The sequence below is a fragment of the Herpailurus yagouaroundi genome, unplaced genomic scaffold (genome assembly GCF_014898765.1).
Source record: "Herpailurus yagouaroundi ecotype Mexico unplaced genomic scaffold, PumYag 140, whole genome shotgun sequence".
Lineage (NCBI taxonomy): Eukaryota > Metazoa > Chordata > Mammalia > Carnivora > Felidae > Herpailurus > Herpailurus yagouaroundi.
Genome location: NW_024412395.1, coordinates 61,061,207 through 61,083,880, shown reverse-complemented (window position 1 = coordinate 61,083,880; position 22,674 = coordinate 61,061,207). Strand labels below are relative to the sequence as shown.

At 36.5% G+C, this 22,674-nt stretch overlaps 1 long non-coding RNA gene across 1 annotated transcript in view; it reads right to left on the bottom strand.

The window, feature by feature from the left end:
* LOC121030773 (uncharacterized) overlaps positions 1 to 22,674 on the bottom strand; it is a 441,808-nt gene that overhangs the window by 246,971 nt on the left and 172,163 nt on the right. The window lies entirely within an intron of this gene.

The following is a 22,674-nucleotide window of genomic DNA, read 5'->3' as shown; positions in this document are numbered from 1 at the left end:
AGGATTTGAATACTTCATTAAATGCTTGTAATTAGGTCTCACAAAGTAACTGGAAGTTAATCATAATGAAATGTAACTTTAGAAAACATTGTGCCACAAGAGAAAGGTAGGAGAAGGCGGTGGTGATGAACAAACCCCAGTGGATAGTAACCAATGACCCAACCTGTTTCTCTGAGGTCTACTTAGCAGCTAGGATGAGTCATTTTGAAACAAAATAAGGAAAAGTTTCTATAAGTGCTATTCCTCTTGTGTTTCTAATGCAGTTTGCTGTGGTTGTATAAACCCATGTTAAGAAAGCACTCTAGAAATTTCTGTCATTTTTTGAAAGAAGCATCTACCCTGCCAAAGATGGAGACTTCCGTGTGTGATAAGTGGCATAGTACTTGAGACCTCATTTATGAAAACAGAACTGGGACTGAAGGTTTAAGGAGAGACAAAATGGGTCAGGACTTAAGGAAAAAGAGATGTAACATTAGAAGTAACAAGTTAATAAACCTGGAGTTGTATCAGAAATGAATCCTCATCAGTTTAAGGCCTGCATGGGTTGGCCTCACAGGAATATTCTAAATTAGCACCCACATCCTACCTCTTCACCATCAGTGGTGGCATATAGTATAGAACGTCCATTCTCCTACACCCAGGATATGAAAATGTGCTTTGTTTTGTGATGGAAAGTATTTTTCAATCTTTGCATTTTGCATGAGGATAGCGTTAGAGTAGGCAGTTAGTTAGGTTCTAGCAGGATACCTGGAAAAAACATTTGATATTTTACAAGTGATTGCAAATGTCTGAAATGTCTTCCCTTAAATATACATTATTGCCTTGCTCCAGACTCCTTTTAACTTTTTGTTCACCTAGCTTCTTCCTTTACCTCTGGGAGGTTGCTGATATGTTTTCTTTCTAGTGCAACATCAACCATTACCTTTTGCTTTCTTCTCCACATCACAACTCACTGACCCCAATCCAGATTAGGCCCTCCCACTTGTATGTACCCATAAAAATTTGTTCACAACCTCAGTATAAAAGTTTACTTTGTCTTATAACTGTTTATTCAAACATTCCACCATCGGATTATCTGCCTCTGGATGACAATAATTCTGCCTTATTTTTCTCTGTACTCCTAGCGCTTAACATATTACTTCTCTGAATATTATATCTTGTCTACATATGCTGCAGCTGATATGAAGAATTAAGTGTCCTTATTCATTTATTAGAACTCTTGGTGCATGTTGAAAATGTTCTCGGCTGATCTTTGCCTTTTAACTTTGTTCAAGGTGTTTTTTTTTGCTGCACAGAAAATGTTCATATTCATGATGTCAAAGCTGCCAGTATTTTCCATAATGGCTTGTGTTTCATTTTTCATTTAGGGAGATGTTCCCTATATGAAAATTGTGAACACAGATTTCTGCATTTTCTTTTAATATTTTTATCATTTTTGTTCTCAGTCTTCTTAAGAATTATACATTTACTCAGTGACCATTACCATTAAACTAACACTGCAGAATTTTATAGTCATTATTGTTTGAGGCAAAGAAACTCTGGAAACTCTGACCATTATATGAACACTTCAGTTTTCTGTGACTCAGAACTTCTGGAAGAATGAAAGCTTAGTGAATTGATGATGACATATGACATAGACCTGCTCCTAGAATTATAAAATGCCTCAAAAAGAGCAGGATTCAAGGGAGTAGTTTTTGGCTATAGGGTAGAGTACCCACATAGGAAAGAATGGTTTAGTGAGTTTATTCCTAGGTTTTTGTGATTTTTGGTGTTACCAAAACTATTGCTTTAAAATTTATAATTTTTATTCATTGCTGGCACATAAGATGTATTAGTTTGCTAGTGCTGTTATAGCAAAAGTACACAGCCGACATGATTAAACAACACAAATTTATTTTCTCACAATTCTGGAGGCTAGAAGTAGGAGATCAATGGATAGTTTCTTATTCTCAATGGTTGGCTTCTCACTATGTTTTCACATGGTTTTCCCTCCGTGTGTCACTGTGTCCTACTCTTCTTATAAGGATCCCTACCAGTCATATTGGATTAGGACCCACCCTGGTGACCTCATTGGAACTTAACTACCTCTTTGAAAACACTGTCTCCAAATACAGTCACATTCTGAGGTATTAGGGGTTAGCCCTTCAACATATGAATTTGTGGGGGTGCACAATTCACCCCATAACATAGGACTTCATTGATGAGCCTTGCATCCAGGGAGTTTGCAAATTTTATTATTTCTAACTGTACTCTGCTTTTCAGTGGCTTTCTACCTAGCTTCTCAGCCACTTTGCTGGAGAAGCTTAAAAATAGGGCAGATGTCGAGAGGGGAAAACCACTAAGATTTGGAGTTATCTTGTGTCTCTCATCTAGCCAGGATCTCGGCCTCTCTAATCCAGCCCCCTGACCTCCCCAAATTTGTCTTGTGAGACTGTGCTCTGCTGGTGTCTCCACTTCTTCACCACATTCAACCCATGAATTGGAGATATAAATACTATGCAATATTACTCACAGGGTTGCATGCATTAATAAATTCATGGAGTCTGCCAGACTCCACCTCTGAATCAGAGCCAACAGATGCAGATGCTCACAGAAAAAATGTGACTCACCCTTCTGTCCTCCTTCCTCTAGTCTTAGTTTTTCAAGTGTTGGTTGCCTCAGCAACCCTATGATGCTTTAAACATATATGTATAAAATTATCGTGTATTTATATATAATATATATCATTTAATAATATATTAACATATCATATATTATATTTATATTATTTATTTATAAATATGTTTATCTTTATATACATTTATAGATGGATAAATCCAGATTTTCTGGTGATTTCTGGTAGACATATTGTCTGTCCTAAGCTAGTTTATCCCAGCTGGAAGCAGTAGTCTTCCATGAGTGAATCCATTTGACTCTGGAAGTTTGCCACCATTTAAAATACCAACTCTCAGTTAACCTAAAAACATCAGCTTCCCAATGCACATTGGACATGAAACTATGACAATTTCCTTAATTGCCAAGTTAAATGTCAGTTCAATTATATTATTCTTAAGAGATCTAGTTGATAGCACCATTATAGAACATATGAACATTTTATTCTATTTAAAAGGAAATCAAAGGTTCCTGGGGTTTTTTTTTTCACCCAATTAAGTAATTTTGCTTTCGGTACATACACAAAGAAAAAAAAGGAAGTAAACATTAGGATTTCTTTTTTTTTTGCAAATAGTAAAATGTCTAAAATGCAATTAAACAATTTCTCTTAAATAATGTCCATAGCCATACATGCCATAAATTTTTACAGCAGAGTATTTACTACATACACATATTTATTTATAAGTATCAGCCCTTTTATCATTATATGTGAAAGCTAATAAGAGGAAAAGCTATGTATATCATGACCAAAAGAATGTTTGCAATTTAATGTTTAACATAATCTTTGTTCAGTAATAGAAAATACCAATTGTGCTTACTTATTAATAGAACTCACCAATTTTATTACACTTGCCACTGTTGACACTGATTAATGACCATTATTAACACAATTGAATTTATATGTGAAACTAATTTTCCATGGATCATTTAGGACCTTGACCAGTCATCTTGCATAATTCTGAGATTAACCAGTTATATTTATATTAGTAAGTTACCAGACATGAATAATATTGTTTTTCTCCTAGGAATGGCCTATTCTTAAAAAAAAAAAAAAAAGGAATGGCCTATTGTACATTAGGAATACAAGTTCTTTTTAATTTTTTTCTTTAAGAAATGGTTTTAATTCTTAAATCTACTCAAGTTGCTTCAGTTTGGTGTTGTTTTAAAGATGTGTTAGAAGTCAGAAAACATTATAAAATGTTAACAATGATAATGCATAAGGCGTCAAAACTAACTGCTCACTGATGAATGGATAAAGAAATTGTGGTTTATATACACAATGGAGTACTACGTGGCAATGAGAAAGAATAAAATATGGCCCTTTGTAGCAATGTGGATGGAACTGGAGAGTGTGATGCTAAGTGAAATAAGCCATACAAAGAAAGACAGATACCATATGTTTTCACTCTTATGTGGATCCTGAGAAACTTAACAGAAACCCATGGGGGAGGGGAAGGAAAAAAAGAAAAAAAAGAGGTTAGAGTGGGAGAGAGAGCCAAAGCATAAGAGACTCTTAAAAACTGAGAACAAACTGAGGGTTGATGGGGGGTGGATAGGTGATGGGCATTGAAGAAGGCATCTTTTGGGATGAGCACTGGGTGTTGTATGGAAACTAATTTGACAATAAATTTCGTATAATAAAAAAACTGACTGCTCATACTAGGGTTGATTAAGCATGTAAGATTTAGAACCAGTGTACCTTAGTTTGATGTCTGATTTGTGTAAGTTCAATCTTTCTATCAGCATTTCTAACCTAAGTACCTGATCCATGAATTGGAGATATAAATACTATGCAATATTACTCACAGGGTTGCATGCATTAATAAATTCATGGCACTTAGAACAGTGCCTGGTACACAGTAAGCACTCAACAAATGCCAGTTAATATCAAATGCCAGTTAATTTTTATATAGTGAAATTAAATTAAAATATACTGAGACCATCCAGAAAGGTAAATCAATTCTAGAGAGGGTAGATTAGAATTTAGATGCTGGATACAGCAGTGAGTCCCACCTATTTTGTCTTAGTGATAACTTGAGTAAATATGTGCATTCCATAATCACTTTACCAAGCTACTATATTTTCAGCAAACTTTTCTGTGTTCTCTTCCATTTCTCTTCTTCCTTCTTACTGTTCATGCTTCCTGTCATTTTCTCACCCTATTCCTCTACTTACCTTTTTTTTTCACTTGCTAACAATATTAATTATGTCTTTCTTGTCTTCAAATCAACCTATCAAAGAAGGCATTTCTAGTATCATCTTTAGATACTGTTGCCAATTCTGTTTTTACCACCCAACTTTTTGAAAATGTTGCCTAAACTGACTGATTCCTTTCCCTCTCCCCATCTCTTTCCCCTGCCCCCCTCCTACACACTTCCTACACAGTCTAAAGAGTTTAAGCTAGAAAGGCAGAAGGTATGAATAACAACAGAAGAGATAGGTGCATATTTCTGGAGGATTAATTTTGCCCAGTAGCATGTAATTAACAGTGATACTGCTCTATCAAAACAAGTGTGTATGTGATGGAATAGAATGTACCAGGTATGTGAAAATTTTAAGATAAATAATAGTTTAAAAATTTGAATTTAAGATGATGGCTTCAGTTTACTCTCCAGACCTCCAGAGGCATATAATGTCTGGACAAGATCTTCAACTTGGGTGTAAGGGATGACATTCTAATCTCTGCACTGTACGATTCAGTGTTAAACCTTCTAATGGTTTCACGAAATGATGGTTTTAGCCTGAATTATTTATTTCTCAAAGAATTATAAAACAGTGATTCAGTTAATTTGCCCTGAAGTTTTTAGTCAGGCATCAAAGATCAGGTATCATGTTCTGCAAAGAGTGACATCTCTACTTTAATTTTTGTCATTTAACAATATATCTAGGAGATCTCCCTTATTCTTTTTCTACAGCTTCATAATATTTCATTGTGAGAATGTACCCTAACCTACTGAATGAGTTCTCTATTGAAGAACAAATGAATCACATCCACTTTTTTTTTTTTTTTTGCTATTGGAAATAATGTCAGAGTAAATAACCCTGAGCATAAGACATTAAAAAAGTTTTGCGATATGTATTTTTGTAGACAGATTCATGGAAATGATATCTCAGAGTCAAAAGATAAATGCATATTTTAGAAGACAAGAATTTGGTCTTACATTTTGTGTCCTCTTGTTCATTATCCCGGTGTTTATAGTGTTATGACAATATCAATAATATTGACTGCTTAATGAAATGGCATGATTACATTTCCTTTTTGTATTTTGTTTTACTCATTTTGAAATTAAAAATGCTTTTTAAATAATTTTCAGTTGTACTGTTTTCTCCAAGGCTAAATTAATTAGGTGATCAATCAGGTCTACTCCTGGATCCTTCTGTCCTCATATTAGAATCTGTGCCCAGCCCTTATCCTGAGGTTTTCCTTTGACATTTCCTAGAAAATCCCTTTGGCTCTTTGCTGTGTAGGATCCCCTGTTACCTAGTTCCTGAAACTTGTTTCTTGGTGGAGTCTATTCATGCAAGATAAAATTTTTGAGGACTTATAGGTCTGCAAGTGTCTTTATTTTACGCTCACACTTTATGCTTGTTGCACTGGTTATAAAGCCTAGGTCAGAAGTCAGTCTACTTTAGAATTTTGAAGGTTTTGCTTCAATCCCTTTTTCTTCCCGATATTGTTTTTGAGATGTATGATGCTCTTCTAGTACCTGTGCCTTCATTTGTTTGGAAGCCTTTGGCAAGACCTGATGTTGGCTTAATGAGGAACAAGAAACAGAACACCGAAGTGTAGATTGTGGCATGGCAAGACTTCTTCATGTGTTATTAGTTATGGACCCATGAGAGCTAATGTAGTCCTATTCTACCCAATGTTGCAATGCCAGTGTTCCTGTACTTCTGAGCTCCTCTAGCCTGGTTCTCCACACTCCCATGGCCTGCCCTGCACACAGAGCTTTGAGTGTTTATCTGAACCACAAGAGTCATATTTGTTTATGTGTGTCCTTGTCTTATATATATCTTTGAACTGCTTGTTATTGGTTAGTACAAGAAATAAAGTGATGGGAGGAGTTAAGGTGGCAGAGAAGTAGGGGGACCCTGGGCTTTCTTTGTCCCTTGAACTCAGCTGTATTGGGGTCAGGTCGCTTGGAACACCCAGGAAATCAATCTGCGAATTGGCAGAAGGATCTCCATGGTTGGAGGGACACAGTGTAGCAGATGCAATGTGTGTGGAAGTGAATTATGGGAGAGAATAACGGTGGTGCTGCAGCGAGGAGGGAACCCCTTCCCCAGGGAGACAGAAGGGAGAGAAAGAGAGAGGGGTTGAGAGTACAGTGTGGGGTTTGAAGAAGGTGAAAACCTCTGTGAACCATGGACTATGGAGTGAGGGGCACTGAGTGTCACCTTGTTTAGCAAATAGCATGTAGAGTTCAAACTTTGAGGTTTTGGAAGCGCTCAACTTTGTCTGGAGTGCTCCTGGGGAGGAGGGCTGCTGGCCCCAGAATGTAAGCCTGGCTTAGGGATTTCCTGAGGTGCAATGGGAGAGAACATTCCCCTTCCTGGAATACATTTGGAAGACAGTATATTGCCTCTCAGAGAAAAAAAGACCCTGCAGGCTCCAGTGAAATGCCTTTCATCAGCAGGGGACAGAGGCACACACAGAGGGTGAATAACCTGGTTGCTGCTTTTCGTGTTGCTACACCATAGATTCCCCATACCACACAGACATGGTACTGTTACTCAGGGACAAAAGACATTAGACAGTGTGAAGAGGCTCTACTCTGGAGGAGGGGGCAGGTCTGCATGGTGCTGGGTCCTTTAAGATTTTGAGTTTTGAATCCCTGCTACATGTCAAAGAAAAAATGCAGGAGAGTTATGGTGCAGGACATGCTGAGTACCCTCACTGTTCTGTGAGGGCTTCCTGAACAGCAGGGGGTGTGAGATTCCCCTGTCCAGGGATGAGAGATTGGGGTGGTGCCATTTCCTCCCCAACACCAACACAGTGGGACACAAGAGAGCAACACAGCAGCCTCCAGTGGAGGCGGGACCCACTTACACCAAACCTCACTCCCCTGTGCCTGGCAACTGCATATTTACTGGGGCAAGACTGACTCTGAGACAGAGCAATGGGCCTCTCCTCCAGAAGAACAGCACAGGCAGCACCCTGCACATACCAAGTATACTGATCATAGATTGCTTCAAACTGTCACCTGCAGTACTGGTGGAAATAGGACAAGGCTCACTTTTTTTCCCTTTTTCTTTTCTTTTCTTTTCTCTTTGGAATTAGGTGTATAGTTTTTTGTTTGTTAGTTTGATTTTCATTTCCTTTACTCTTTTAGATCAAGTTTCTTTTTTTCTTTTGTTTTCCTTCTTTCTTTTTTTTCTTTTTTCTTTCTTTTTCTTTGGAATTTGACTCTTTGTTGTTGTTTTTTTGTTTGTTTGTTTTATTTTTTGTTTTGTTTTCTTTTTGGTTCCTTTCCTTTTCTTTTCCTTTTTTTCCAGGCTTATTTAAAAAAAAAATCAAAGCATGCCTCGTTACAGTTTCAGACATTCCCCACTGTAAACAAGGAGGAGTTCTGCAGAGGTCTGACCAGTGGGAAAAAGCAGCCAAAACACAACAGCAGAGTGCACATAACATACACAAGAAACACTTCCTGAAGTGTCAGGCCCTGGACAGTGTATGACCCCTTTTTAATATACATTACTCTCAGGTACAGGAAACATAACAAGCACTCAAAGCATGCAAAAGACAGAAGCTTAGCCAAAATGACAAGATGGAAGAATTCCTCCCAAAAGAAAGGTCAAGAAGAAATCACAGCTAGGGACTTGCTCAAAACAGATATAAGTAATATATCTGAACAAAAATTTAGAACAACAGCCATAGACTACTAGCTGGGCTTGAAAAAAGCATAGAAGATACCAGATAAATCCTAGCTACAGAGACAAAAGACTTAAAACTAGTCAGGCTGAAATAAAAAATGCTATAACTGAGATGCAAAATAGACTGGATAAGGTAACAACGAGGGCTGAATAAATAGAGGGAATAAAGAAGATAAAATTATGGAAAATAATGAAGCTGAAAAGAAGAGGGAAAAAAAACTATTATATCATGAAGGGAAACTTAATGGAACTCAGCAATTCCATAAAGCAAAATCATATCCACATCATAGGAATCCCAGAAGAAGAGCAGGAAAAAGGGACAGAAGATTTATTTGAACAAATTATAGCTGAGAACTTCCCTAATCTAGGGAAGGAAACAAGCATCCATGTCCAAGAGGCACAGAGAACTAACTGCCTTCAAATTTAACAAAAACAGGGTAACACAACAACATATCATACTGAAACTTGCAAAGTACAAGGATAAAGAGAGAATTCTGGAAGCAGTTAGTTCAAAGTTCTTTAACTTACAAAAGTAGACACATAAGGTTAGCAGCAGGCTTGTCAACTGAAACTAGGCAGGCCAGAAGGGAATGGCAGGAAATATTAAACATGGTGAATGGGAAAAATATGCAGCCAAGAATCCTTTACCCAGGAAGGCAGTCATTCAGAATAGAAGGAGAGATAAAGGGTTTCCCAAACAAATGAAACCTAGAGGAGTTCATGACCACAAAACTAGCCCTGCAAAAAATTTTAAGGTAGACTCTTTGAGGAAAAAACACAAAAGATTAAAGCAACAAAGGCTAGAAAAGACCAGAGAACATCAACAGAAACACCAATTCTACAGGCAACAAAATGGCACTAAATTCATATTTTTCAGTAATCACTCTGAATGTACATGGACTAAACACTCCAATCAAAAGACATAGCTTATCAGAATGAATTAAAAAAAAAACAAGATCCATCTATATGCTGCTTACAAGAGACTCATTTTAGACCTAAAGACACCTGCAGATTGAAAGTGAGGGAATGGAAAACCATCTATCATGGTAATGGATGTCAAAAGAAAGAGTAGCCATACTTAAATAAGACAAACTAGAATTTAAACCAAAGACTGTAACAGGAAACGAAGAAGGGCATTATATCATATTTAGGGGAGTCTACCGATCAAGAAGATCTAACAATTGTATATTTACGCCCCCAAGTTGGAAGCAATACATATAAATCAATTAATAACAAACATAAATAAATTCATTGATAATAATACAATAATAGTAGGGGACTTTAGCACCCCACTTACAACAATGACAGATCATCTAAGCAGAAATCAACAAGGAAACAATGGCTTTGAATGACACACTGTACTGGATGGACTTAACAGATATATTCAGAACACTTCATCTTAAAGACCCAGAATACACATTCTTCTTGAGTACCCATGGAACATTCTCCAGAATAGATCACATACTGGGTCATGAATCACCCTCAACACTTACAAAAAAGATCAAGATTATACCATACATATTTTCAGATTACAAAGCTATGAAACTTGAAGTCAACTACAAGAAAAACTTTTAAACCCCTTCAATATATGGGGGTTAAAGAACATCCTAGTAAAGAATGAAAGTAAAGGAAATTAAAGGAGAAATAAAAATAATACATGGAAGTAAGTGGAAATGAAATCCCAATAGCCCAAGCCCTTCATGATGCAACAAAGGTAGTCCTAAGAGGGAAGAATATCACAATTCAGGCCTGTCTCAAGAAGAAAGGAGGTCACAAATACACAACCTAACATTATACCTAAAGGAGTTAGAAAAGGAACAGCAAGTAAAGCCCAAAGCCAGTAGATTAAAGGAAATAATAAAGAATAGGGGAGAAACAAATGATATAGAAACAAACAAACTAAAAAGAAATAGTAGAACAGATCCATGAAACTAAGAGCTAGTTCTTTGAAAGAATAAATAAAATTGATAAGCCCTAGCCAAACTTATCAGAAAGAAAAGAAAAAGGACCCAAGTGGATAAAATCATGAATTAAAGAGGAAAGATTAAAAACACCACAACAGAAATCCAAACAATTATAAGAAAATACTATGAAAAATTATATGCCAACAAACTGGGCAATCTGGAAGAAATGGACAAATTCCTAGAAACTTACAAGCTACCAAAACTGAAACAGGAAGAAATAGAAAATGTGAACAGACCTATAACCTGCAAATAAATTGAATCGGTGATCAAAAATCTCCCAACAAACAAGAGTCCTGGGCCAGATGGCTTCCCAGGGGAATTTTATTAGACATTTAAAGAAGAGTTAATACCCATTCTTCTTAAACTGTTCCAAAATAAAAAATAAAAATAGAAGGGAAAATTACAAACTCATTCTACAAAGCCAGCATTACCTTGATTCCAAAACCAGCTGAAACCCCACTAAAAAAGGGAATTATAGGCCAATATCCCTGGTGAACATGGATGTAAAAATTTTCAACAAGATACTAGCAAATCAAATACAACAGTAATTATTCACCATAAACAAGTGGGATTTATTCCTGGGGTGCAGGGCTAGTTCAATATTTGCAAATCATTCAAAATGATATATCACATTAATAAAAGAAAGGATAAGAACCATATATCCTGTCAATAGATGTAGGAAAAGCATTTTACAAAATACTTCATCCATTCTGGATAAAAACCCTCAACAAACTAGGGACAGGTGGAACATACCTCAACATCATAAAGGCCACATATGAAAGACCAACAGCTAATATCATCCTCAATGGGGAAAAACTTAGAGCTTTCCCTTATGGTCAGGAACAAGACAAGGATGTCCACTCTCACCATTACTATTTAACACAGTACTGGAAGCCTTAGCCTCAGCATTCATAAAACAAAAAGAAATAAAAGGCTTTTAAGCTGGCAAGGAAGAAGTCAAACATTCACTATTTGCAGATGACATAATCCTCTATGTAGAAAACCCAAAGAACTCCACCAAAAAATTGCTAGAACTAATACATGAATTCAGCAAAGTCACAGGGTACACAACCAATGTGCAGAAATCTGTCATATTCCTATATACCAACAATGAAGCAAAAGAGAAAGAAATAGAGGAATTGATCCAATTGCAAATTCACCAAGAACATTAAGATACCTAGGAATAGACCTAACCAAAGAGGTAAAAAATCTATGTTCTGAAAACTACAGAAAGCTTATGAAATAAATTGAAACAAAGAAATGGAAAAGCATTCTATGGTCATGGATTGAAGAACAAACATTGTTAAAGTGTCCGTACTATCCAGAGAAATCTATGCATTTAATATAATCCCTATCAAAATACCACCACCATTTTTCTCAGAGCTAGAACAAACAATCCTAAAATTTGTATGGAATCACAAAAGACCCCAAATAGCCAAAGCAATCCTGAAAAGCAAAAATGAAACTGGAGACATCAAGATTCCAGATTTCAAGCTTTATTATGAACTCTAGTCATCAAGACAGTATGGTATTGCACACAGATACATAGATTAATGGAACAAAATAGAAAACCCTGAATGGACCCACAATTTTATGGTGAACTGATCATTGACAAAGCAGGAAAGAATATCCAAAGGCAGTCTTTTCAACAAAAGGATGTCGGGAAAACTGGATGGCAACATGCAAAAGAATGAAAATGGACCACTTTCTTATACCATACACAAAAATAAATTCAAAAAGAATGAAAGACCTGAATGTGAGACAGGAAACTATCCAAATGCTAGGCAGCAATCTCTTTGATCTTGGCCAGAGCAACTTCTTACTAGACACGTCACAAATGGCAAGGGAAACAAAAGCAAACATGAACTATTGGGACTTCATTAGGATAAAAAGCTTCTGGGGGTGCATGGGTGGCTCAGTTGGTTGAGTGTCCAACTTTGGCTCAGGTTATGATCTCATGGTTAGTGAGGTCAAGCCCTGCATTACACTCTGTGTTGACAGCTCAGAGCCTGGAGCCTGCTTCAAATTCTGTCTCCCTCTCTCTCTTCCCCTCCCCCACTCATGCTCTGTCTCTCTCTCTGTCAAAAATAAATAAACATTTTCTTGAAAAAGGTAAAAAGGGGGCGCCTGGGTGGCGCAGTCGGTTAAGCGTCCGACTTCAGCCAGGTCACGATCTCGCGTTTCGTGAGTTCGAGCCCCGCATCGGGCTCTGGGCTGGTGGCTCAGAGCCTGGAGCCTGTTTCCGATTCTGTGTCTCCCTCCCTCTCTGCCCCTCCCCCATTCATGCTCTGTCTCTCTCTGTCCCAAAAATAAATAAACGTTGAAAAAAAAATTAAAAAAAAAAAAAAGAAAAAGGTAAAAAGCTTCTGTACAGCAAAGGAAAACTAAAAGGCACTCAATGTAATGGGAGAAGATATTTGCAAATCACATATCAGATAAAGGATTAGTATCCCAAATCTATAAAGAACTTACCAAATTCAACATCCAAAAAGCAAACAACTCAGTTAAGAAATGGTAGAAGACTTGCATAGACACTTTTCCAAAGAAAACATCGAGATGGCTAACAAGCACATGAAAAGATGCTCAACATCACTCATCATCAGGGAAGACAAATCAAAACTACAATGAGATATCATCTCGCACCTATCAGAATGGTTAAAATTAACAACACAAAAAACCAACATGTGTTGGTGAGGATGTTGAGGGACTTGCACTGTTGGTGGGAATGCAACCGGTGCAGCCACTCTGGAGGACATTTTGGAGCTACCTCAAGAAACTAAAAATAGACTGCCCTATAATCCAGCAATTGAACTATTAGGTATTTACCCAAAGGATATAAAGTTACAGATTCAAAGAGGGACATGCAGCCCAATGTTTCTAGCAGCATAACAACAACAGCCAAAGTATGGAGAGAGCCCAAATGTCCACTGACTGAAGAATGGCTAAAGAAGATGTGGTGTATGTTTATGGTGGAATAGTACTCACCCATCAAAAAGAATGTAATCTTGCCACTTGTAGTGATGTGAATGGAGTTAGAGTATATTATGCTAAGTGAAATAAGTCAGTTAGTGAAAGACAAATTGGCAAAGACAAAGACATATGATTTCACTCATATGTGTAATTTAAGAAACAAAACAGATAAACATATGGGAAGGGGGATGAAAGAGAGAGGGAAAGAAACCACAAGAGACCTTTAACGATAGAGAACAAACTGAGGGTTGATGGACACAGGTGGGTGGGTGATAGGCTAGATGAGTGATGGATATTAAGGAGGGCTTTGTTGTGATGAGCACTGAGTGTTGAATGTAAATGATGAATCACTGACTTCTGCTCCTGAAGCCAATATTGCACTCTATGTTAAAAAAATTTTTAATGTTTTTATTAATTTTTGAGAGAGAGAGACAGAGACAGAGCATGAGCAGGGGAGGGACAAAGAGAGAGGGAGACACAGAATCTTAAGCAGGCTCCAGGCTCTGAACTGTCAGCACAGAGCCTGATGCAGGGCTCGATCTCACGGATGGTGAGATCATGACCTGAGCAGAAGTCAGATGCTTAACTGACTGAGCCACCCAGGTGCTCCTGCCCTGTATATTAAATACCTAAAACTTGAAAAGCAAAAACAAAGAAATAACATGAGGATAGGTTTACATCATTAGTATAATTCTTGCCAATATCTGAAGCTGTAGCAATAATTTGTGATCTGGGTTTTATGAACTTCTCTTATCCCCACAATTTTGAAATTACAAAGTTATTTTATTTTATTTTATATTTTATATTTTCTTTTATTTTTTAGCAGTATGATTCCTTTTTTTGTAAGTTTCAAAACAAAATTTAAGCAATGCATTTTTAAGAGAATCATACATTAGGTGGCAAAATTATAAGCAAAACAAGGAAACAATGTAAGATCCAAGACTGTGGTCACCCCTGGGGATGGGCAAGTGCTATAGAGTGACAAAGTACTGTATTTTAAAGCTTCCTCCACCCCTCACTCCCAAGCATTTGGTGGACCATTTTGACCTGGAAGCTGAAGTTCTTTAGCTTGGAAAAACAGTTTTATAGTCTTGTATTATTTCTTTTATAATTTCTTCCCTTCCAATTTCTCTGTTCTTTCTGGTACTCCTTTCAGCCAGATGTTAATCTTCCTGGATTAATTCTCCAATTTAATTTTTTCTCATGTATTGTCCACAGATTTTTTTTTATTCTTGAGTCTTAGAGATTTCATTGGCTATTTTTCAAACTTTCAATTGAATTTTTCAGTTTGGATATCGTATTTTTAATTACCCAATACATTGTCATTCCCAAAACGTTCCTTGAATTCTTTTGTTTCTTTTACGCAAAATCATATTCTACCATTGAAGTAATTACAGGATTTTCTAAAACACTTTCTTTTGTTGCCTGCTTTGTTTCTGTTTCCTATGAATGTCTTTGTTCTTTGTCTTCCATGTTACACATATTCCTTAATTATTTGGTTATTCTTACTTATCAAATTTAAGAATAAGGCATCAAAAACCCAATTAGAAGCTATGGATTCATGGATGTGACTTGGCTGGTAAGCTTTCAGCAGTGTGATTATGTAGAGACAAAGTTCTTTCATTTGGGAATCTGCAACTGTCAGTATGTGTAGGCTTTTTATCTAGAGGTGATCTGTTTCTCTAGAATAGGATATCCCCATGTTTACTTGAAAAGCATTCTATTCTATCCATTTCTGCTTGCATTCTGGGAGCTGAATATAACAAAAAGGCATGAGGTTCTCAAAATTTCATGTGCAGATTCTTACTCTTCTTATTTCAGTGTAATCTCTGTTTACAGAGATCTGATTTTAACCTGTTTATAATCTCTGTTATCTGAGTGTCTCGTGATTCTGAATCTAGAGATTTTTCTGGTTTAGCTTCTCTGGATAATACCTCCCTGTTTCATCTGACGGGAGACAGGGGCTTCATCATCTGGTAGTTCAATGTGCTTGGGGTAGAAGAGTAGTATCTTTGTTGTCCAATACTTTTTAGGCAGACTTTCAAACAATTCCACTGTTTTAAGCCACTTACCTTACCCTGCTTCCATGATACTTGGTGTCTCCCAATTCTTGAGACTTTCTGGATTTCTGTGGATATAAATTAGCCTATCTTTTTGTGGTATTCCTCTCAAAAATCTTGCATGTGATAGTAACCTCTGCTCTGCTTGAAAACAGATTCTACTCATTCAGTTCACTTTCAATCTCTAATTAATTGGTTTAACTCTCTAATCTACTATTGATTTGTGTTCTATTCTCTTTATTCCTGTATGTTTATACATTTTGAGTAAGAAGTTGAGGACTGGAGAAGAGATAAATGCATATGCTTTTCACCATGTTAAACTATAAATCCATCTTCATATAATTTACATTACTTCTCACTTGAATTGTTTGTGAGTAGGTAAAAAAAGATCACAAAGGAAAAATACTGATGGTGATAGACAGTTTTCTTAATGGAGTGGTATTTGAGCTGAGAGCTCATAAATAAGTGGAGGTTAAATCAATTGAAAGTAAGTCAATGGACATCAGTAGAAAGCACTCCAGGCTAGGGAGAAGCATATGCAGAGAATCCACAAAGGAGGAGGGAGAATGGCACATTTGAGAACCCAAACGAAGGCTTCACCCGAGATAGCAAGGACAGTCCAGTTTTGAGGAAAAGTTGGAGAACTAGACAGGGGTCAGATCATGAAAGACTTTGGACACTTATTTAGAAATGTTGTCTTCATTTGGATGGCCTTTGGAAGATTTAATCAAGGAAGTTACATGATGAGATTCTCTTTGCAAAAATCATCCCAGTTGCAGTATGGGGAATGAAGGAGACAAAAAAATGGATGCAGGGAAAAAATTATTATAATGATAATCCCTATGAAAGAAAATGGTAAATGAGAGTCAGCATATTGTGGGTCAACATGATAAGAACTGGGCAAATTTAAGAGGTTTTTAATAGTAAAGTTGGATTACTGGCATTGATTGGTAAATTTATTGTGGCATGTAGTGAGAGGTAGGCAGTGGAGATGCTCCTTAGGATTCAGATATGTGTAACTAGATGCATATCGGTATCATCTATTGAGATAGAAAATACAAGGGGGAGGTCAAGTTTGGGGGAAAGATTACTAATTTTGTTTTAGATAGTTTTAGTTTGGTGCATGAGATATCAATTAGGCAAATAACATATGGTCTGGAACTCTGAAGAGAACTCTAGGTTGGAGAAACAAGTTTACAAGCAAGGTTTGTGGATAATAAAAAAAGTCTGAATTGGATCACCTCAGAAGAGAGGAGAGAGCGAAGACAGAAAATGCCCATGCTCTTCAAGAAGAAAGACTCATCAGTACAAAACTTGTAATTCAACAAAGGTTAGCTCTATATGAGGATAAAATGGTTTATAAACTTCCAGCCTCTATTTTAGAGCCTGGCATATACTAAAAGCATATGTGACTAAATTGAACTACAATAACAAAAACGACATTGATTAATTATATAGCTGTTTAATTTCATCACTCTCACTTGATGTGCAAAGAATTACCTTCATCAAACTTGTTTTGCTATCCAAATCTTACCCACCATTCATGATCATCAAAGAGCATAATTGTTATAAAATCTCCTGATAAATTGTTTCCAAGAAATGGTTACTTCCTCCTGGAAACCACAGCTCTTTGTTGGTTATCTCTATCACAATACCCATATTTTCTTTTTATTTTAGTAATTTATATATGGATCTTATCTCTCCTTCTATTTCATAAATTTCTTGAGGTCAAAAGCTAAGTCTTTTTCAACTTTGTATTCTACACATCTGTCTAGCATAATGGCTAACATGTAGTAGATGGCCAATAAATATTTATTTAATAAATGCAGGAATGAGTCATTATGCTCAGACATCAGTTGCTGTAACAACTCAGTTGTAAAATCCTCAGTCCCAGGATAATAGCCTTGTCATATCTGGGGAGCAGTGAAGCACAAACTTTTGAGAAAACTCACATTCTTTTGGATTTCTGTGGTTACGTAGTCTATCACATTTTTTACCTAGAGGAAGGCAGGCTCAGGCACCTGTAGTGCAAAATGAATTTATCCCAACACGAATACACCATAAGCCAAATAGAAATTTTTATCTTCTTTAAGTTTAAATTTAAAAATTTTATAGTTTTTTTTCTTTAAATTAACAAGCAACGCTAGAATGGCAAGACATTTAGGGCTATTCATATTCATGTGTGCATATGTATGTATATGAGTGTGTGTATGTATATATGTGTGTATATATGTATATCTATATCTAGACACACACACATTATTTTAAAAGATATCCAGAGATAAAAGTTCCATAGCTTTCTTCAGGAGGTTATATAACACTAGCCACCTTTATGATTAGTAAGTTCCTTATGTTAAACTGTTTTTAATGTAATTTTGCTCAGATGCAGGACAAATATTCAAAACTGCTTGTCATCAGTTTTCTTCTTTCCTTACTTGCGCTTTTCAATTATTTGAAGACAGCTATTAATTTGTCCCTAGTTAACTTAACATGGAGATTATATAGCTTCAAATTTTCTCATTATGTACACCTTATATTCCATCTTATTATTTAATAAGTCCACTGTTGGTCATTTCTAGTTTTTATATATCCTTCTTAATTTGTCTTAAGAATATTTTATCATAGTTCATTAAATAATTATCCAGCACTGGTATTATGTTGTAATTTTTCTTTCAATTTTTCTAGGAATATTTAATGATTAACATAATTAATTTATAAATTTTAAAGGCAAAGTTTTCTTTGTCAAAGGATTTTCCATTTTTTTATTTTTCCATTTCTAAATCAAAATATTAGATAGAAGAGAGCCATAGCATTTATTTTGTAAAAAAAATATATTTTGAATTAAAAAAATGCCTTTAAACACCAATCCATAATGAAGGTTAATTAAAACTGTATATTTTTCCCTTAGCTATCAACAACTAGTTTTGGCATAGATTATTGGATTTATAATTAGATGTAATTTGACTTAATTAGTTGGCTATAGCTCTTAATTATGGTATACCTTTTCCCATTATGGCCACTGTAACAGCAACTTAGGATAAACATTGATGCTCCCCCTTGCCAGTGGGACTAGCTGTATCCCTTGGGTTATTTGTGTGATAATGAGAATGAGATTTCAGGAGCATGACAGACGGTCTAGGCATAAAGTACTGTTTTGGCACAGCTCCCTTCACTGCCTTTCAAAAATGGCAGCTTATTCCCCCCCCCAAAAAAAAGTTTCATGTGGATTGTTATTGTTTTGGTGTGGTTTTCTACTGGGAGGAGTCAAAGGGTGACTTAGGCAAACGTTAAAAAAAAAAAACAAAAACAAAAACAAAAAAAAAAACAACTTGGGAAAGCCAAGTTTTGTTAGAAATTTCCTGAAATCGAAAATACTAACATGGGTTACCTAAATGTGTTTTGCTGAATAAAATAAGTCACACGTATTCTTTGGATCCTGTTGTTTCAGAATTCCATGATGCCATTTCAGCCTCACCCCCAAAATCCATCCTTAAAAGGGTTACTAGGAAAGAATGTAGTACATCGGGAAGCTAAAAGAAAGAAATTTTGTACATTCCCTATGAATAAAGTTGAAGTGATAGCAACTGTCAAAGAAAACATTTTCACAGGAGTTAGAGAAGAATGGTCCTGAGCTGTTGAATACTCATACATGTTAGATATGGGAGCACAGATCCTATGCTCCACGAAAATAGTTTGGTGTTGAAAATAAAAGATATCCACACAGATTATATGGTAATTTGGTATCACTTCTCTTATTTGCAGACTAAATCATTCTTAGTCCATTTCATAATAGCCAATTACAGGTTACTCAAGGGACATGGATCATGCAAATCAGCTCATATTTCACTGAGTGACTGTTTCTTCATGTGTTTTGAGCTATTATCTTCATTACAGTGCAGCACATGAATCCAACTCATCTGTACTGTAATTGCTATAAATCAAGCATTCGTTTGCCATTATTTATTGCCTACTATAAAGAGTTTTAATAATATTTAGAGGGCACTGCAATAAAAGCAATCATTTATTGTGTCTGCTTACAGGGTCACTCAAGGTTTTCAACAAAAGCCAATGTCATTTCCTAATCTTTTAATATTCATAAGGTAACATCACTTGCAAATGGTACATTATGATTTATAAACATTTCCTGGGCAGGAACATAAAAGCATCATTATAATTCCTTCCCAGGAAAAAGTCAGATTCTGTGAGGCAAATAGCAACATTGGGTACCAGAGCCCTATGTTCTTAACCGGATCTTGTTTTTCTTTGTCCATTGCTCTCAATCATACTACTTAAACTCATGCTAACTATAAATTGCAGAGAGCTTATCAAAATCCTTCTACGAGGGAAGATCTGCATTAGTATTTGAAAAGGAGGCTGTGACTTTCCTTTCTCATCTCAGTCATAACAGAAGTGGCATGGTGTGATAGACAGCTCTGGGGAAGAAGAAGGCACAAAGACAGGGGCTCAAGTTCTATTTACATCAATTACTACAAGTGTGACCTTTAACAAATAAATGAATCTGTATAGCATCTATCTTCTTTCAGGTAAAATGGAAATAATACTTGGTCTACCTATTCAAAGTATCTCTGAAATAATTACATGAAAGCCACTTGTAAAGTACAAAGCAACCCAACTTTCTTGTTAGAAAGATAGAGATAATTTTCCTCTAAAACACCCTTTGTAAAATTATAAAAGACTGAAGAAATATATTACTTTGTAATTATCTAGAAAAACCATGTAATCTCAGTTATCAGGCAGTTACATCGACTCTACATATCATTGTTAAATTTTGTCTACCACATCCCCAGACTTTGCTTGGGTATCTCCAATCATGGACATTACATTACTCATGACAGTAATGTAGTAAATCTGATAGTTCTCTCTAATTCAGTGCTAAAATCTGTTTTTATTTTGGGACAGACAACAAGCCCAATGTCTCTCTTCTTTATCAGTCTCTCTGATATTTGAAGACAAGTATATGTCCTTCTCAAGTCTTACCATTTTCATATGAAATATTTCTAATTCTTTCAATAATCCTTTATGAAACTTGATTTCAAGTTACTGGTATATCTGGGTGAATGTATTCTGAAGAATAATTTGGTTTGATTCAACTTAATTCAACTCTGTTAAAAAATATGGAATGTTTACCATGTGCCAGAAATGTGCCAGGTTCCAGAGATATAAAGCTGAACAAGGTACAATGAGTGCCCTCAAGTGGCTCCTACTCTAGCCAAGCCAATCCTTGTATTTAATCTATAGCACAACATGGTCAACTGAAATATACTGAACACACACTCCATGCCAAGCTCTTTGGCACGGGCTGGGAATCCAGCAGATGAATCCAGCAGCCTTCATTTTTTGTTGGGGAGTGAAGACAGGTAAACAGTCATTTGTAAACAAGTTTATTAGGTAAGGGAGGAAAGAAACAGTGTTTTAAAAAGAAGGGAGAGTGTCATGCCCTTGAAGGCACAGACCACTTCTTTCTTGTTCCCTTGTATCTCTAGTACCTAGTCAGTGCTCTGCTCAGGTATGTACTCTGTAAATAACCTGAATAATGAAAGCAAGCAAGCAAGTAAGAATTCTTACAGCATGTGGCATAAGAAGAAAGTGAGGTGAGGGACGTAAGAAGGGACCTACAGCAGATACCATGAGAGCTGCCCACATCCCTTTAGGTCTTAGACAAATAGTACTGAAGCTACTTTGCCTGCCCCTGAAGCAGACAAAAGTGCTGGGAAATTAAGTGCCCCCTCCCCACCTTTAGGTGCTCTCAACCAAACACTGATGAGAGGTGGAATATAATAATACCTGTCCCTCTGGTGGGATAATTCTGCAGTACATGTTTTATAATGATCCCAGATTTTCCCTCAGTGGACTAAGCTTTAGTTATCTTCAGTGGTAACTGCTGTGACAAGATACCCCTGTTGGCTGACTTCTCTTCTGCATCTCATTTCTCCACTTCTCTACCAGTGCTTCCCTCATGGTGCTGAAATCATTTCAGTGTCTACTTCTGGGGAACCCACTCTAAAACAGGGCCACATAATGCAAGTCCTTATAAGCCATATTAAAGAGTCTGAAGTCTATCAAATATAATCTAAAGTGCTGTATGAGCACTATAATTAAAGTATTAAAAATATTTTGTTTATGGCATTTTCAGGACTCTTACTCAGCCTAGTAGGAGTGCTGGGTGGAATCACACTTCCTGCCCCTGTACTGAAAACAGGAAAGGGGATATGAGCCCATCTCTAGTATCCTCCCCTAGATAACAGCTTCATTCATAACTGGAAATTGGCCTTTATATCAACCTAGATGGAGGTTTGGGAATAAAGAAAAGATATGGGTGATACCCTGACTTTTTGATGGCTGGGATGTACTAAGCACTAGAGGCACTGAAAGCTTGTTCTGCCTCCCTTGAAAAACCTCATGCACATTTTCTGAGACTGATGCACTGGCCACAATAACATGCAGGCTACTCTGGACACTGACGCTTAGAAGGAGGATGGGTCTGAACACCAATAGAATGACTACTCTAAACACACACTCTAAATATGACCCGATTGCCCTGGATCTTCCTAACAGGGTGGCCACCATCACAACTCCCAACATATCAACTCTCTCAGAGAGATACACTATTCCAGAGCTTCCACCCTGGAGGGCAAACAGACCACCATAGACTGTGGATCGCCTAGTCTTGCCAACCAGTCCCAGTACTGCAGGCATCCAAGGGAGGTCAGGATGAGATAATTTGCAGGGCCCAAAGTACTATCTTCTACCTAGCTATATAATATACTTCTATTTGATGAACTGGCTCTCTAAGGATCTACAGAATATTATTTCCAAGTTATGACTCCAGCCACTGAATGTACCAGCACCTAATGATTATGTGACCATCACCAACTCTTAAGTTATAATTAACATCAATGACCAAAGACCTTTTGATCATGGCTTCTAATGAGAATGCTATATGTTTCTTAGTATTTCATTACTTATTCTATCTAAAATTAATTTCAGCATAAAAACAAGGTGTAACATTTAAAAAATTCTATTTTTAACTTATCTCACATACACACATACAGAATTCTAATTAATTTTGAGACTGACAAAGATGGATTCTTTCTTTCTTTCTTTCTTTCTTTCTTTCTTTCTTTCTTTCTTTC